The sequence below is a fragment of the Cavia porcellus genome, unplaced genomic scaffold (assembly GCF_034190915.1).
Source record: "Cavia porcellus strain 051 isolate PalLab524CR breed Dunkin Hartley unplaced genomic scaffold, mCavPor4.1 scaffold_2, whole genome shotgun sequence".
NCBI lineage: Eukaryota > Metazoa > Chordata > Mammalia > Rodentia > Caviidae > Cavia > Cavia porcellus.
Window position 1 is genome coordinate 24,364,011 of NW_026947485.1, and position 17,609 is coordinate 24,381,619.

Below are 17,609 nucleotides of genomic sequence, written 5' to 3' on the forward strand. Positions count from 1 at the left end.
TTTACAATTTAATGACAATGTCACTACAACATATCAGAATTTATGGTACACAATGAAAATAGTCCTAACAGAAATTTATAGTGGTGAATACCCACATCAGAAAAACAGAGCAAGCTCAAGTAAACAATCTAATGTTGAACCTCAAGCTTCTAAAGCTTCAAGCTTCTATAAGAAATAAGGGCAAGTCAAGTCCAAAGCTCATACAAAGGAGGAAATTATAAAGATAGAGCAGAACTTAATGCTATTGAGACTAAGAAAACAATGCAAAGAATCCATGAATCAGAGTTGGTTCTTTGAAAGATTAAATAAAATTGACAAGCCAACTGTATTAGAAAAGGAAAATAAAAGACTCAAATCCATGCAATTAGGAATGAAAAGGTTGAAATCACAACATATCATGCAGAAATTCAGAAGATCATCAATGTCTACTTCAAGACCATCTATTCTAGTAAGATGGAAAACACAGAAGAAATGAACATATTCCTAGATATATAGATATAGATATAGATGTAGATGTAGATATTGATAGATATGAACTACCACAGCTGAATCAAGAAGACATAAAATTTTGAATAAATCAATATCTACCAATGAAACTGAAGATGTAATTAAAAACCAACAAAGAAAAGTCCAGGCCCTGAAGGATTCACTGCTACATTCTAAAAGAAATTTAGAGAAGACCTAATGCTTCTAATTTTCAACTCTTTAATGATATTGAAAGGGAAGTAATACTCCTAGTCATTCCTGGAAGAGAAGTAAGCATACCCTGACACCAAAACCAGAGGCAAATTCAATCAAAACATAGAGCTGCAGGCCAATCATCCTAGTAAACATAGTTGCAAAAATCCTCAATAAAATACTGGCAGACAGAAACCAGCAAATCAGCAAGGAGATTATATACCATGACCAAGTAAAATTCATCCTAGGAATGCAAAGATAGTTCAAAATACACAAATCAACAAATGTAATACACCACATCAACAGAAACAAAGAAAACATCCACACGATCATCTCAGTAGACAAACACAGAAAAACCTTTTGACAAAGTCCGATATCCATTTGTGATTAAAAAAAAAAAACCTGCAGAAAATTGGAATAGATGATTCTTATCTCTGATTAAATCCATATGTGACAAACCAACAGCCAACATCATACTAAATGAGCAAAAACTGAAAACTTTCACTCCAAAATCAGGAACAAGAGGACTCAGCCAAAGCATGGACCAGAGAGAATCAGGAAGGCAGACAGACCCCCATCTGTGAGTCAGCCAGAGCAAGGGCAGGGGAGACCCAAGAAGAAAGCTAAGCCCTCACCTGTAAGTCAGCGGCCACTTGGCACAGAGTGAACCTGAATGGAAGCAATGCCCCTGCCTGTGAACCAGCCCAAGTGTGGGCCAGGGAGAACCGGAAAAGCAGCTAAGTCTCTGCCTGCGAGCCAGCCAGAGCACGGACCAGGGAGGACCAGGATGGAAACTAAACCCCTACCTGTGAGCCAGTAGTCTGAGCAACTATTTAGAGGACAACATGCAATATAGTAACTACTATAGATTTCCTACTGTCTTATCACTGTTTCATTATTGTTTTATTCCCTTAAAAATAAAAATAAATACACAAACAAATTTTAAAATGTTAAATTATAAACATATGTACTAACACTAGCACACAGAACTTTTTTGATTAAGTAAATATAAAATAACTGAAATTGTCTAAAGCATATTATCAGTGCAAGGAAACTACAAATCAATGCCAAAAGAAAGCACACAAGTTATGTAAACACTGGAGATTAACAAATATACTCTTGAATAATCAATGGGTTATAGAAGAAATAAAACACATCCTATACCACATGATAATGTCAGCACAATTTTCCAGAACCTATGGAACACAAGGAAATCAGTTTTTAAGAGGAAAGGTTATAACTGTGAATGCCCACATCAGAAAAACAAAACAAACCCAAAATAAATAACCTAGAAAAAACAGGAACAACTCAAATCCAAAAATAGTACAAAGAAGGAAAGTATGACGGTCAAAGCAGAATTAATGAAATTGAGACTAAAAAAATTAGTGAAGTAAAGATTCTTTGAAAGGGTAAACAAAATAGACAAGCCCTTAGCCAAACTTATCAAAAGAAGGAAAGATAAAACTCATATTAATGCAATTAGAATTCTCAAGTATATCTTGAAAAGAAGTTAAAATCACAACGGATACAGAGGTTATAAGCAACCACATTGAAAACCTGTATTTCACTAAATTGGAAAATCTAGAAGAAATGAACAAATTACTAGATGTATATAAGTTGCTGAAATTAAACGAACAGGCTAAAAAATATTGAACAGTACAATAATAACCAATGTAATTGGAAAAACAGTGGAAAAAATTATCAACTAAGAAAAATCTAGGATCTGATGAATTCATCACAGACTTCTACAAGAACTTCAGGAACAATCAAATGCCAATACTTCTTCAGCTTCAGTGAAACTGAAAGGAAAGAGTACAGTCAAAATTATTGTCAATTTCATGTAGTCTCCCTGAATAGCTCCCAAGGGAAGAGCCTTTCCTGTCCTACAGCCTGAACACCCTGGGTGCCCCAAACCATTTCCTACTCCATATCACAGTGCCTGAGCTACAGAAGACTGTGATCTCATAGAGTGCTCAAATAGGGACGAAGCCAGACAGGAGGCCCAGGGGAGACCTCTTTCAATGGGAGGTCATAGGAAGTAAGCCACTTCTGTCAATGAGAATGGCTCTTTCTGCTCACCTCAAAAAACTTATAAGGAAGTTCCTTGGCTTTGTCATTTGAAGGGGTGTTAGATGATCTGGGCCACTAATTCACTCCTTTTGGGCTGCAGGAGCCAGCACCTGGGTGTTGGCTTTGCCCAGTCCTCCACAAAGTACGTTCAGTCTCTCACTCCTCTCTCCACCCTCTCTCCTACCATGTGACAAACTTATGCTGTCTTCATGTAGCAAGGACCGGCAGATAAGCGCTCCACCTGCATGTAGACTTTCAAACCAATTTTTAAATTATTCTTTTACACCTTAGCATTGGGGTTTTAGAAACTCAGTAACAAATAAATGTGGGGTTTTTGTCTGCTCCTCTGTGCCAGCACACCATGAAGCAATAGGTACCTTCAGCACAGCTCAAAGGGAAAACTCATTCACAGAACACGGTTGGCCTTGTGTATTCATAGATTGCACATCTACAAACTGAACTGCTTTGGACTGAAGAAATAAGAAGGAAAAAGTTGTATTTGTGATTAACATGAGCAGACTTTTTCTTGTTATTATTCCCTATATAAAACAGTGCAACAATTATTTCCATAGCACTTACATAGAATTGGGTATAATAAGTAATCCAGAGAGGATTTAAAATATATGAGAGGATGTGCACAGGTTCTGTGCAAATACTATGGCATTTTATACTATGAGAGACTTGAGCATCTTCAGTTTGTAATATCCACAGGGGGCTCTGGAACCAATCCCCCATGGATACCAAGGGACAACTGTGCCAGAAAAACCACATCTGTTTATACACCAAGAGTATCCTACCAAAATAAAAGAACAAAGTGAAGGGTGGATCCCTGAGAAACATAACATCTAGAATTCTAAGAAGAAATAGAGTAGAAAGAGAATAGACTTACAAAACACTAAAGAAGCAATATTCTCAGAAACAGAGCTCACAGTTTTGATTTCACACAGAAAGATGAAGGTTGGAAAAAAAAATGTCCATTGATTTTGCCACTCAGATGCCTCATAACCTTCGTGTCTGGGGAGGAAACAATAGCATACAGGATCAGAGAGACTATTTGCAGTTTTAGCTTCCTTTATTCCCTATATATACATGAAGTTAACCTCTTATCTTCCAGTTCCCTTTACTTAAAATGCTTTCTCTAGGCCACTGGTTCTCATAGTACAGCCAGAGAACAGGAGAACCAACAGTGCCTAGAACACTAATTGAAATGCAAATTATTCACCTTCCACCCTCATGGTTTCCCTTACTTAGGTTTGAACCCAGGGCCTTTGCACTGAACTACATACCCAGTCACTTTTATTTTGAGACAAGGTGTCATTTGAGTCACTAGTCTGTACAGCCTGGGCTCAAACTTATGGTTCGCCTGCCTCAGCCTCCCAAGGTGCGGGAATTACAGGCATGAACAAATCCCTGCTAGAAATGCAAATTCTTGAGCTCTACCTGGAGCTGTAGAATCTGAACTTCTGCAGGTAGCCCCAGCTAACTCGCTCACCCAGCCTCCCAGCATGCTCTGATATACATAAAAGTTGGCGATCCCATGCACCATGGAGTAGGCACAATATGGAGAAGGAAAGAAATCACAGAGGCTAGGACAGTGCTGCCAACACAGGGTAAGTCTGAATTCATATCTGTGTCACCGCTACCTTTATTTCCACCCTCCCACTGGTATTCTCTTAAACTGCAGCCCTTTCCCTTGTTTCTCAGTTCTCTCCCTCTTTTCTTCCCCATTCCATCACAAAGAAGCACTCCAACACACTTAGCTCTCCTAGGCCAGTTACTGATAAAGCGGTCCACATGGTGAGGGAAGAACCAATTAGTCCAGATGCATTGTTCTTTCACAGAACAAAAATAGCTAACTGGTTATTTAAAGTCATGTAGGAACCTCTGCTCACAAAGCCCACTGATTTGGCTGAATTTTTTACCTTCCAATTACTTATGCTGGTGCCATGTAGACAAAACCTAAACTAATTATTCTGTAGGTTTCTGGCTTTAACCGTATCAACAGAATGTGAAAGTCATAGATGGAAGATGCAGCCAAAAGGGGTTCCTGGGAAGAGGAAATAAGCAATGGCTTTTCCCTAAATTTGGGGCCGTATTTATTTCTAGTAAAAGCTCATAATGAAAATTGCTATGTGCACTTGCTGACAAGCTCATTGGAAGGAACAGAGTATCATTATTTGGCACAATACAGTTTTTACTCCATAGCTCTTGTTTGTATAACATTTTCATCATTTACCAGAACTTTGTTTTTCTAATCACTGGATTGATAGAAGTAAATATGGAGTGTCAGGAAGAAAGAAAAAGCTTAAAAACAAATAACCGAGTGTTGCATTTTTTATCAATACCATTGCTTAATTGATAATCAGTGTGTTTCCCTTGGGTTTAAAACTAATTACTGTGCTTTAGCTATACAAAAGGAAACTCTCTTTTCAAGCCATTTGAGGTACTAGAAATAACTTTTTAAAGTGTCAAGATTTAAACAGATTTTAGGCAGATTATGTATAATCAAGTATCAATTTTATTTGGGCAATTGTCAAGGAGCTTTGAAAATACTGTCAGGAGAGTTTTATGCTGTGATATATGGGATAGTTTTAAGCCTGTTAACCTCTCACTGGTTTAAAATGTCTTTAACACTGATGGATTTATCCATCTTCGTCTCATTTCTGTTAGGTCTATTTTTCAACTCCCCCAGCTGCCTGACTTCCCTTCCTGAGGGGTCAGTGGCTGCATTTCCTGTATCATTCTCCACATCAGCAAAAGAGGATTTAAACAGTCTCAGAATCCCAGTACTGATTGCTGGCCCCCATGGCTCGCACAAAATCAAATCTCTCTGGCTTTGAAGAGGTAGCAAGGGCTTTTTCCTAAATGTAGGGCCTATATTTAGGAACTCAAGCTGGACTCCTAACAATTTGATTTTTTTCCTTTTATGTTATTATCATTCCTACTGTGCATTTACTTGAAGATTTGAGATGTTTCAAAAACTGTTGAGTAAATTTCCACTCCAAATCAAATCATGCAGAATTGGAATTTCTTTATAGCCAGGTGGGTGAAATGATCTGCATCTTAGCCAGGCAGCGGGGAGTTTCAGGCCGAAGAAGACAATGACCCACTATGTTACATCTGAAATTTACATTGCTACGGGCCATACTCATATTTGTACATATATTACCTCATTTGATTGTCACAAAACCCTACGAGAAAAATATGACTTATTATTCCCATTTGACAAAAGAAAACATTGCCTCTCAAAGAGAACAAGTATATAGCTTGCACAAGGATACATCCTCATCTCATTTCAGGTGTGACTCTCAAGAGTACTATCTTTGATTCACCATCCTGTAATTTTCTATGCTTTTCACTCTTTCTGGGCCTAGCTCAGTGGAAACTATAGGGACACTTTCCTGAGGCTGTAGCACATTGCCTTACCTCTTCCCTACCACCAAGCTCTTCCTACCTGGTTGAGTCTGTACAACCTCCTCCCATTCTGGATGTGGCTTGAATTATCCTGTGTGGTATTTGTACTTGACCAAGTAACCTTGGCCAAGTAGCCTCACTCTCTAACCTCAGCTTCTACTTCAGCAGAATAAACATAACAGTGATCATGCATTTTTTCAGGTGGACCACAGATATTGTATATGTTAAGTTCCTGCTCTCATATCTAGCAACTTGGGTGCCCCATCAATGAATAGCACTGTCCTTATTTTTGATAGTGTGGTTCTTATACACTCCAGAAAGCCTTTAGCTTACAGAATGCTCTTCTTCAAACTTAGAAGAAGGATGTCATCTATCCTCTGTCCTCTGATAATGCAGGGAAGAGGATGCTGGATTATAAGGTGGGGTCCTTGGGTCCAACCACAGCTCAGTATCTAGCTGCATCCTCAAAGTTCAGCTTCATTTTTATCACATGTATTGTAAGAAATTTCAGACAGAATTTCTCAGTGACTCTGTAGATGCCTCCTAACTTGTGATTCTATGACTGCAGTCCTTCAGGGGAGAGAAAAAATGTCTGGGAAAAGAGGAACAGAAGTCAAGAAATAAGGGAACTAATGCCAAGAGCACACATAGGATGCATCCCTTCCACGGAGAGACTTCAGTTATTAACACAAATGGTATGGAGTATGAGAAAAAGGCTCTGCAGTCAAAAAGTCCAGATCTAAGTTCTATTTTCACTCATATTTGTTCTGTGGCCTGACACAGATAGCCTGATTTATGATCCATATAGACTAGAGTGGCTAATGCTTATCTCATAGGCTTGTTAGAATTTGGTTCTCTATTTCATCAAAATTATCAATGTTTCTAGTTTTGAAAGAATTTTTTCATAATTTGAAGATCAATGATCAGTGGCTCCATGATTCTTAGAAGAGAACACTAATAAATAAAATTATGGCACTCTTTTTCTCCTGTGTTTCTCCTCTTCAACTTCTTCTGTACAAATGTTCAAAGAATACAACATCAATGTTAAACAGAAATACAACTTTCTGATTTGAAGAAATGAAGTTTGATTCATCCTACCAACCCAAGAGATCCATGAATTTAGATATGAAAGCAATAGATTCACCTCCATAAACCATTTTCCTTCCCCTTTAGATAAGAGAAGCTCCCTCCTCTACAGACAACAGAAGAGCAATGTCACTACTCAGAATTATTAAATGAAATTAATAAATTTAAAAAATTAAATTAAATTTTAAATTTAATTTAAAAAATTTTTTAAAAATTAAATTAAATTTTAAAAAAAGAATCTGAGGAGGAGCTAGTGAAACAGGCAGTTGACCTCAGGAGACCAGGAAGGCTCAGCATGGTGGTGCCCACCTGTATTCCAGCACTCTAGAGGCTGAGGTGAGAGGATGACAAGTTTCAGTCTAGCCAGGGAAACTTAGTAAGACTGCCTCACAATGAAAAGCAAAAAAGCCTGGGGATGTTGCTCAGTCTGAAGGCCCTGGGTTCAATCCCCACTACTACACTGAAAAAGGAAAGGAAGAAGAAGAAAAAAATACCAAGAGGAAATGCCATCTCATCTTTGAGGGGAAGGTGGTCACCATATCAGACTCTTGTGTAGGCAGAGAGAACCTGGGAAAGCCACTGTTACTACATTTTTAAATGAAATTAGTTACAGTGCACCCTTATAATTCATGGAAACTAACATATAATGCATGTTAAATTCATGTATTTAGCACAGTAACTATGCAGTTCTGTTCACTGCTTCAGTGGATGGAGGCTGTGGATCACACCCATAGCAACTGGCTGTTCTGAGCCTTCCACGTGGTCTGAGTACAAGAGATGGCCGCATCGTTCACTGTTCTTGTACAACCACACTTAGAGAAGTTGGAGGGGAATAGTAAGGTGGCTGAGACAGAGTTCTTCCTAATACCAGCTTCCTTGAGTGTCTCCACATCTGTGCCACGAGTTGTGTACTTACTATATGTACAAAAAACCACTGCTTATTGTAATTCTTCATTTAAAAAAAAAATGAGTGAGTGAGTTTTAAAGCTTTTCCTTTAGAGATAAACATCTCAGTCCTCATTCTTAAAGAAAAAGGAAAAAAAAAAACAATGATGGGCTCAGGATTGGGGAAGCCACCAATCTTGACTAAGCAGGGCCACTGTCAGGACTTGGGCTGCAGTCTCTGTTCTGCAGAATACAGACCGCACCCTGGAGCTCAGTCAAATACTGTGTCTCTTACCAGAGGAAAGGAATTCCAGAGAATAACGTCTTCCAGGGAAAACAGAGCTGAGACTTGGAAAAAGAGAGGAGACTGGAGGTGAGGGAGAGGAAGTTAGAAACGAGTCAGAAAGACAGCAGGACAGAGAGGCAAAGATTTCTAAAACCAGTGTTTGGCACAAGAACCCTCATCTCTGTTTAAAGTCAGCAACTCTCTGGGCTCTTCCACTGGCATGGAGATATTGTTATTTCTCTTTCTTTGGTTAAGGTTGCCATTCTGTCATTTCAGATAATAAGCATCTTGATGAACATGACCCCGTATGTGTCTAGTCCGATATAAAACGTAGCTAAATTCTATAGCAACTTTCTCCACCCTGATGGGTGAACATAACTTTGAACATGCAGCAGACTGGGTTGTGAGACCCAAACTGGAGCTCAGTCACAAGCTTTCCACTTGGGGCTGTGCTACAGGAAATTTCTAAGAAAACAAAGGTGACTTTGATGCTGGTTTCTCTTTAGTGCTCCCCCTACAGCCAGATTCTCATTGCTCCTATTCAAGGAACAATAATCTGATACATTTTATTGATATTTAAAGGTTAATGAACTTACATTTTACTTCTGACAATATAGTTGCATTTCATAAGGGGTAAAGAAAATATATAATCTAAAAATGAATTTCTGGTGGATAAATTATAAAGATTGTAGTACATAGCTGAGGAAGATATTTCCTGTTGAGGAAATTATCCTATCTTCATGAGAAACTACAAAAGTGGTGTTTTAATTTTCAGAAGCTCAGACATCTCTTTATATTGCTTAAAATGCAGATAATGATTATGCAAGGGATCAACTCACAAGGCATATAATTCTTAAAAAATAATTTATAGTTACTTCTGTCAAGATCTTTCAGTCCAAACACACAATGTCCTAGTTCCCCTTGACTTGCTGCTTGTTGGTAAAGTGCCCTCAGGGACTCTTACCAGCAGGCTGTTCTTTACTATCTGGGTGCATAAGCCATCAGAGGATGGAAACTCAAGGTTTCACTCTCATGTGTTCTTCAATAAGACACAGCCATGTGATTTCTAATATTTCAAGTCACTGAGCATACTGACAAGACAATAAATAAATGACTGATTTATAAAATCAGAACATTTATCAAAACTTAAAAGAAACCTTGACAATCCTGCATTTATAGAGGAAAAGGAAAATAATGCAAGTATTTTCTGGACAGGTTTCCCTCATGTGCTTTCCAGCCAAGATTCACTTTAAACTGCTCTAGCCTATTTTTGAACAATTTGGTCTTTCACTTTCTCTGTTTTCCTTTTCAGCCCTTTTTCTCTTCATTGTCTTTTCTTCTCAAATGAGAATTCCTTCAATTATTTGCTTAATATTTATTGGAAAACTAGTGGGTTCTGAGCACTATGTTCAATACTTAGGATTGGACCTGAGAAAAGGTTCTCTGCTACCATGGTTTTCTGTTGCTGAGTAACAAATTATCACAAAATTAGCAGCTTGTCAATGCCCGTTAGCACCCAATTTTATAGCATGGCAGGAATCTCTGCTCAGGATCTCATTTGACTAGAGTTGAGGTATCAGACAGTCTGGGAACATATGCACAGATTCTGAGGACAAATCTACTTCCAAGCTTATTCAGGTTGTTATCAGAATTCCTTGCATTACAGACTAAGGGCCTCATCTCTTTGCTGTCTGTCCTCTAGGGCCACTATCAGCTCCTTTGGGCCACTCAGATTCCTTTTCATGTGTTGCCATCCATCAGTGTGTGACATCCTCCTCATGCTTAGAATCTCTCTTTTTGGCCACAGCTAGTGAGTACTCTCCTTGCAAGGTTATGTGTGGTCACACTGGGCCCTCTGCCTGGCTGATCAAGGCTAATTTCCCTGAGATTATGATAAAACATCTCAGACTGATATCACATACTCAAATCCCAGGTACAAGCATGGGACATTTGTGAGGGCCTTTTTTATGAATGCAGCCTATAATATCTGCTATCAAGGTGATCCCAGCTCAGTGGACATTAGCAAATAAAAACATTACAATAGATAATTGTGGAAAAGACAATATGGTAAAACAAAGGCAGTGCATAGCTACAAGGAACTATTATTCAGCCACAGGAAAAAAGAAAATCTGGCCCATACCACCACATGAATGATTTTTGAAGACATTATCTAAGTGAAAAAAGCCTTTGATTCTGTTTTTATGAGGTACCCATCAATGATACATTCATATCAACACAGTACAGTAGCACTTGCCAGGTATAGGAGAATGAGAGTGAGAAGTTAGTGTTTTATGAGTATAAAGTTTCTGTTTGGAATGGGGCAAAGTTCTAAAAATGAATAATGATGATGGCTGCAGAGTACTTTAAATGTAACTAATGACACTAACTTATACACTTCACAATGGTTTAAATGAAACAGGGATATTGATTTTGTGGACATGGGAAGGGGTTCTAGGAAAGGGAGATGGAAGAGAGAGGTGGGGAAGGAGAAATAAAAAGGATCCAGTTGTAATATGTATATATACCAGTTCTCCATGATGAATGTATTTATCAAAAACATACAGCAATAAAAAGGAAAATGGTTTAAATGATAAACTTCATGTTATAGATGTCTTACCACAACAACATAAAATTTAAAAAGAGAGAGGGATATAGGAAAAGAGAGCAAAACTTACCTCCTGAAAGAGCCAATTGTCACATTGGGGAGGAGATAAGTCAGACGCATGAGGATGAGGACAGAGTGTAAACTGTGTGGTGGGAGGGATACTGTCATAGTTTTATTTCCTTTTGGACATGGCAAGCTGAGAGTAACTTGTCCATTATTTTAATATGGCCCCTTCTCACATGGGCTGTGTGGAGAGCAAGCCTGTTTAGAAACACTGGCAGTTCTAGGACCTAAGTGTTTGTGGTAGAGGTGTGAATTAAGTAGTTGTCACTTATTAAATGCCACATTAGTAACCCTGCATTCATCTTGCTTCTAGGAAATAAAAGAAAGAAGAGACACAGAGAATGATCTCTACTCTATGCTACACACCATGCTCACAACACAGATGCCTTGCAATAACTGCAAAAGAGTAAGTTCAGCAATGGGAAGAGTCACATCTGAAAGAGATAGAGCTGGGGTTATGTGAGTTCAAAGCAAGGTCTTTCAAGGGTGACTTACAGGTATCTGAAAATAGAGGAACATAGAACTCAATGAACTAGACTACCTCTTCAAACCTTAACTCTTGCATTATTTCCTTTATAATTATTCTAACCTCCAGAGCCTTTACACTAAGCTACATAACTTTATCCTTTTTAATTTCTTACAATTTTGAAACAGGGCTTCATTAAGTCATTCAGTTGCCCAACCTGGGCTTGAATTTGCTGCAGTCTTCCTGCCTCAGTCTCCTACAGTGTTGGGATCACAAGAGTGTGCACCATGCCAAGCTGGCATATCCACTTTTCAAATGCCTTGACTTACAAGTGACAAAAATTTATGCTTACATTTCATCAGCAAAAACTGGTTACATGGCCCCGACAGATAAAACAGTAGAGACAAGTGCTTCTGAGTGTTGTTATAGCTTGTGTCTAGATATCCCCCCAAAGCCTCATGTAGTCATAGGTGGAACTTTTCAGAGGTTGCTGGGTCTAAGGTATATGATGCTGTCATTAAGCATGTATGATTACTGATGTAGTCCACTGATTGGTTTGGCATAGTTTTGGGTTTGGATAATGGGAAGGTCCACCTTTGGTACATGTGGCATCACCTAGGTAGCCTAGGTGGTTATAAAGGAACAGAAAAAAGGTAGCTTACTGCTGCTTCCTCCATACTATGCTGCTTTCTTGCCCTCTTGTCTTCTGCCCACCATGAACTGTTTCTCCTCTGTGATGCCCCTCTGCTATGGCACCCTTGGAATCAGCTAACTATGAAATGAAACCTCTACAAACTGTGAGCTAAAATAGACCTCTCCTTCTTTAACTGTTGGTGTTGAATATTTTGTCTCAGAAACAAGAAAAGTGGCAATTCTACAGTGGAAACAGAACAAAAATTTGTTGGACAGTCTGCCATCTCTCTTAAGCTGCCAGTCTGATCTAAGCTGTGACCTCATGTATGGCACAAGACAGTGATATTTTTAATCAGAATTTTATTCCTAGGGATATTGTTTTAGAACTTCATAGAGAATGTAGCACTTAGCAGAAGAGCTAAAGTGGAAAGATTATATTCAGGTAAGGTCATGGCCACGAATGATTACTAGAAGCTCAAATCATGGGGAAGCAAACAGGGTTGTTTTTCTTGTCTTTCTTTTTGGTTTTTTTTCTTTTTTTCTTTTTAGCTTGGGTCTTGCTATGTACTCCAGGTTGGCCTTGAACTCACAATTCTCCTGCCTCAGTTTCAGCCTCCCAAGTGCCATGCCTGACTGGGAAAGCAGAAATAATGAGTACTCAGAAACCTTGATGAGTATGCAACTCAACAGGAAGAAGGTAACTAGCTGATATCTAAGAGAACCTGTTTCATGCTAGCAGCAGAGCATTGTAGTGAAACCCTTTCAGTTCATCCATGAGGACCCCTAGAGCCGCTTTGGATCTAGAGCCAACTCTTCGGAGTCTTGACTATTTTTGGCCTTGAGTTGCCCCTAACACCTTCCCCGCAACTGTCACAAACATCTGTTTACACTATTCTCCCCATTGCTGTCTACTTCCTGTTACTGAGAACATTTCAGTAGTTGTTCTGTAACGTATGAGGGTGCAGTTCACTCTGACCTTTTTCAAGGTTAAAAAAAAAACATTCATTTGGAATACAAAAACACTGGCAAGTAATTACCTCAGGGACTCCTGTAAGCATGTACATCTCGGAGAGAACAGTGCAATTCACCCCACACACTGCCATCAAGTTACTCTTCCTAATGCATTCCGTTAGCCATGTCACTTTCCAGCTTTCAAATGTCAACATTTCTCTGTTGCCTAAAAAGATAACAAACTTCTATCAGCTGGGGCCTCCACATTCTTGAGCCTGTCTAGCCTTCCAATGTATACAGATTTTATATTTTCTGGTAAAGCTGCATATCTTGCATTTGCCAGCGTGCACTGCAGAAACTTACCTACACATGCTTGTTCATGCTGCTTTCTCTGATGAAATCATCTCATTCTCAAAGCTGGAGTACTTCTTTTTTTTTTTATAAAATCTCCACCTCTCTAGCTTTTTCTATAAACTTTCCTATTAGCAAGCACTTTATCCAGAGAATCTTTATTATATTGCTTACCATATGCTCTTTTATAGTATAGTTTGTGCATGTATGCTTTTTTAGTTTTGTGTAAACTTCCTCCAACCCCCTGAGCTCAGTTCCTGAATCTGATTCATCTATGTACTCTGGAAAGATACATTTGCTATGTGCACATTCATATGAACAAATGAATTAGGGAGTATGATGAGTAAAGAGTCATGATACCTATGATTTGAATGTAACTGATCAAAACGACCATGCTTTACTGTTCTTAAAAAGCAAACCTATTTGACTATAAAGAAATCAATCGGCAATCTTACTTTTCCGTTTCTGCCCAGCTCTGCATTCAACAGGACAGGAGAAACACAGGTCAGAGGAAGTGAGCCCTCTATGTTTTCATACAACTTACTCAGGAGTTTGCACCACACTTTGTCATTTGTCAAGGCTAACATGCTCTTCAGCACAAAATCACATCGGATGAATTATGGTTTCCTTCTTGATCTGAGTAGCAGTAACCCATGGCCACATCTAGTTAGTGTTTACAGACATTAACCACCATTACAAGAGATTCAGACTTCGTGTGGAATCACTTAAGCAGCAATTTGGCAGGAGGCTAAAATAGCTGGGTTACTCAGTGTCAAATCCATTTTGTATACTTTCTTGGGACTGCTTGAGGCAAAATGAAGTTATTGGGGCCTGCGAGGTGCAATAAATTGACTTCTAGTGATACTTCTTCAATGTCAGGCAACTGGGTATGTGTGTTATGAAATTAAAAACATATAGGTGTATATATTGTAAATCAAGGCGTTTTCTTCCCTAGATTAAGGTCTGTTTGGGGGCCTGCTCTTTTACCCATGAAAGGTTAAGCTGTGTTTATTTTTCCCCCTCAGGAGCAGCACCTCATGAGGCTACATAATTCCAAGAGATATCAAAAAGTAATCTTCTCTGCTCCCTCGTGAGCTTCACAAGTTATTTCCTGAGGGAAAGAGAAGAATTTTATGATTTATCAGCTGCCTTTTTTAAACACTGCACAAGTGAATTATTGCAATCTGCATGGAGCTCTCAAAATAACCACTGTGAACCCTAATCATCATTCAATCACTGAAGAAGAGGACAAGGAAATATGACCAGTGTGTAGTGGCAGTTCTTTTCTTGAAGCCAGAAAGGAAAAGATTCATATAATCATTAAATTTTGTCACAAGTCACTATATTGGAGAGACGTGAAAAATTTCATCAAAGGGGAGGCAGTTAAAAGGAGATACTTCACCTGCATTATTTACACTAGGAGACTGTCAAATTTTAATAGAAGCAGATGGCAAAGGTGAAGTTTTCCCTTTGCCTTCCCTTATGTGGTACTGGTGGCTGAACTCAGACCATTGCATATGCTAAACAAATGCTTTTCCATTGAAATATATTCCAGGCCTTTTCATTTTTGAATTTGAGACAGTCTCTCTAAGTTGATCTGGCAGGCCTCAAATTCAGTCTCACTGTTTTAGCCTCTTGAATAGTTGGGATGAGATTTCTTTAAGATAGAATGTATCTTTGAACAAAAAAGGTTGTCGCTCTTCTATACCTTTTTTTTAAAATTTTTCTTTCACTACCAGGTATTCAATCCAGGTCCTTCACCTTGAGTTAATCTCAAGCTCTTCATTATTTTTGGTTTTCAGAGAGGGTCTCATTAAATTGCTTAAATTGCCCCCCAGGATGGGCTCAAATTTGTTATCCTTTTGCCTCTGGCTCCCAGAGTGCTGGAATTATGAATGTGTACCACCATGTGTGGCATAGCTCCTGTTTAAATTCAATTGCTATTATGGCAGTGTTGGAAATTGGGGCCCTTAAGAGGTGATTAGGTTGTGAAGAGGGATCAGTGCCCTTCTCAAGGGACCAGGTTAATTCCCCGAATAGTGAGTGAGCTCTCACAAGGCCAGATTAGCTACTATAAGAATAATATAGTTGTTATAAAGTGAGGTTATTCTCACATTTGTCTTTTGCATCACCTACTTGCCCTTATACTATCTCCCATGAGTCAGTGCAGCATAAGTCCCTTGCGAGGAGCATAACAGAGGCCAAGGCCTTCCCAGCCTCCAGAACCATGCTCCAAGTAAACTTCTTTCCTTATGAAGTACTTGATCTCAGATATTTTGTTATAACAACAGAAAACAGAGTAGGGCAGAAGCCTTTAAAATTTTTGAAAACTGCAACCTTACTGAATACTGCATATATACAGGTACTTCCCAATATGCTTTCTGTAAATTATCATTTATACACAACACTGACTGATAATAAAAATTGCTAAGTACTATATTCATTTTATAGAAGAAGAAATGGTTGCTCAGTGAAAAGCAGAGATGTGTTCAGAGCATCATAGCTAATTATTTGTGTTTCTGGCTTCCAACTCATATCTGTGGTCCTAAAATCTAGTTTATTTCTATCCTATTTATAGTAATTCAGGATACATGGTTTCTAGATGTGTGTGTGTGTGTGTGTGTGTGTGTGTGTGTGTGTGTGTATTTGGTATTTGGGCTAGGGTCTCACTATGTAATTCAACTGGCCTTGTACTCACTATAGAGCCAATGTTGGCCTTCTATTCAGCGTAGGTTCAAGCAAAGAGCCTTGAACTCACTGGTGATTTTCCAGGCTGCTTGGATGCCTAGATTACAGGTGTGTGCCACCACACCTAGTTGGTCCCCAGATTATACAAACAAAACTAACTGGATCATGGAGAAATTTTTAGATATGGTCTCCAGCTTTATTTTGGAGCCAGATTTAAGAACCATCTTAATGTGAGCAAAATAAAAGGCTGTATTTGGGTAACTGATTTACATACAAATTAAACTGATGTCCCAAAATAGAATGCTTCCTCTCTTTATACCACCTATACAGACCACAAGCTTCTCCTTTTCAGGCGGCATTAGGTTTCTCTGTGGTAACATTTATGGGTTCCAACATACCATAGATTCTCACATTGCTGGTGTCTAAATAGATAGAGGCATAAACTATGTACTCAATACACAGAAGTGCAATCTCATTTTTCTGATCGATGGAAATTTGATTATACTGATTTTTTTTTTTTTTTTTTTTGCTGCTTCCCACCTCTCTCAGTCTTTTTCAGTGTGTTCTTTCTTGTCTTCCTCTTGTCCACTAATTGACTATACCAGCCCTGAACCTTGGGGATTTCTCAGGGTACTGTGAACCCATTCCATCATCCAAGGCAAAACAATTTTCTTCTAAAATAAACTGGCACTACATTTGAAGACTTTCAGTCTTCCTGGATTATTCTTTCTGTTTCAAGGGTATTCCTCTTATTTTTTTTTTATTTCTTTTCTAGCAGATGTGGTCTGTACTGACAGATGAATGCATGTTTAGCCACATCATATACCCCTTAACTGTTACTCATATCACAATCTTTCAGGCACCCATGATCTCAACAATTGTTGTATAGCTCCGTTCACCATCTTGGCTTCCTGTCTTATATGACTGTCAAATTACTCCTTTATCTGCTTGACCATCTGTATTTAAACCTCTGCCAAAGAGAAATTTCCTCATCACTGGGTATAATTTGGAAAAGAAATATTTGCCTCATTAATAACATCATCAAGGATTTCCCAAGTAGCCCAATTAAAAATCCATACACTATCTTTTCAAATTCATAAACCTTAGAGTTAGCCAGATCCTGTGCTGGAAGAATCCCTAATAATGAGTCTGATCACTGGCCACCAGTTTGGCTTCCTGCTGGGTAGCATTCTATACACACTGCCAGGTGAAATAGCTTTTTCCAACTACTCCTTAACTACATTGGTTTATTCCAATTGAGAGCCTTAGTATGGATAACCATCTTAATGCTCTTTATCTCTTTCTTTTGCCATTCTCTCTCTCTCTCTCTCTCTCTCTCTCTCTCTGTGTCTCTCTCTGTCTCTCTCTCTGTCTCTCTCTGTCTCTCTCTCTCTTTCTCTCTCTCTCTCTCTCCTTATTCTGTCTCTCCCTCC

General features: G+C 38.7%; 2 long non-coding RNA genes across 2 annotated transcripts in view; one reads left to right on the forward strand and one right to left on the reverse strand.

The window, feature by feature from the left end:
- LOC134473774 (uncharacterized) overlaps positions 1 to 11,234 on the reverse strand; it is a 53,155-nt gene extending 41,921 nt beyond the window's left edge. Inside the window, exon 1 of the long non-coding RNA XR_010044209.1 lies at positions 11,095 to 11,234. This is a non-coding gene — a long non-coding RNA (uncharacterized LOC134473774). The remainder of the gene's footprint in view (positions 1 to 11,094) is intronic.
- A 165-nt stretch (positions 11,235 to 11,399) lies between these two features.
- Positions 11,400 to 14,830, forward strand: LOC134473786 (uncharacterized). The gene is made up of 3 exons (XR_010044210.1): positions 11,400 to 11,493; positions 12,793 to 12,883; positions 14,514 to 14,830. It is a non-coding gene; the product is annotated as an uncharacterized LOC134473786 (long non-coding RNA).
- Positions 14,831 to 17,609: the final 2,779 nt, after the last annotated feature.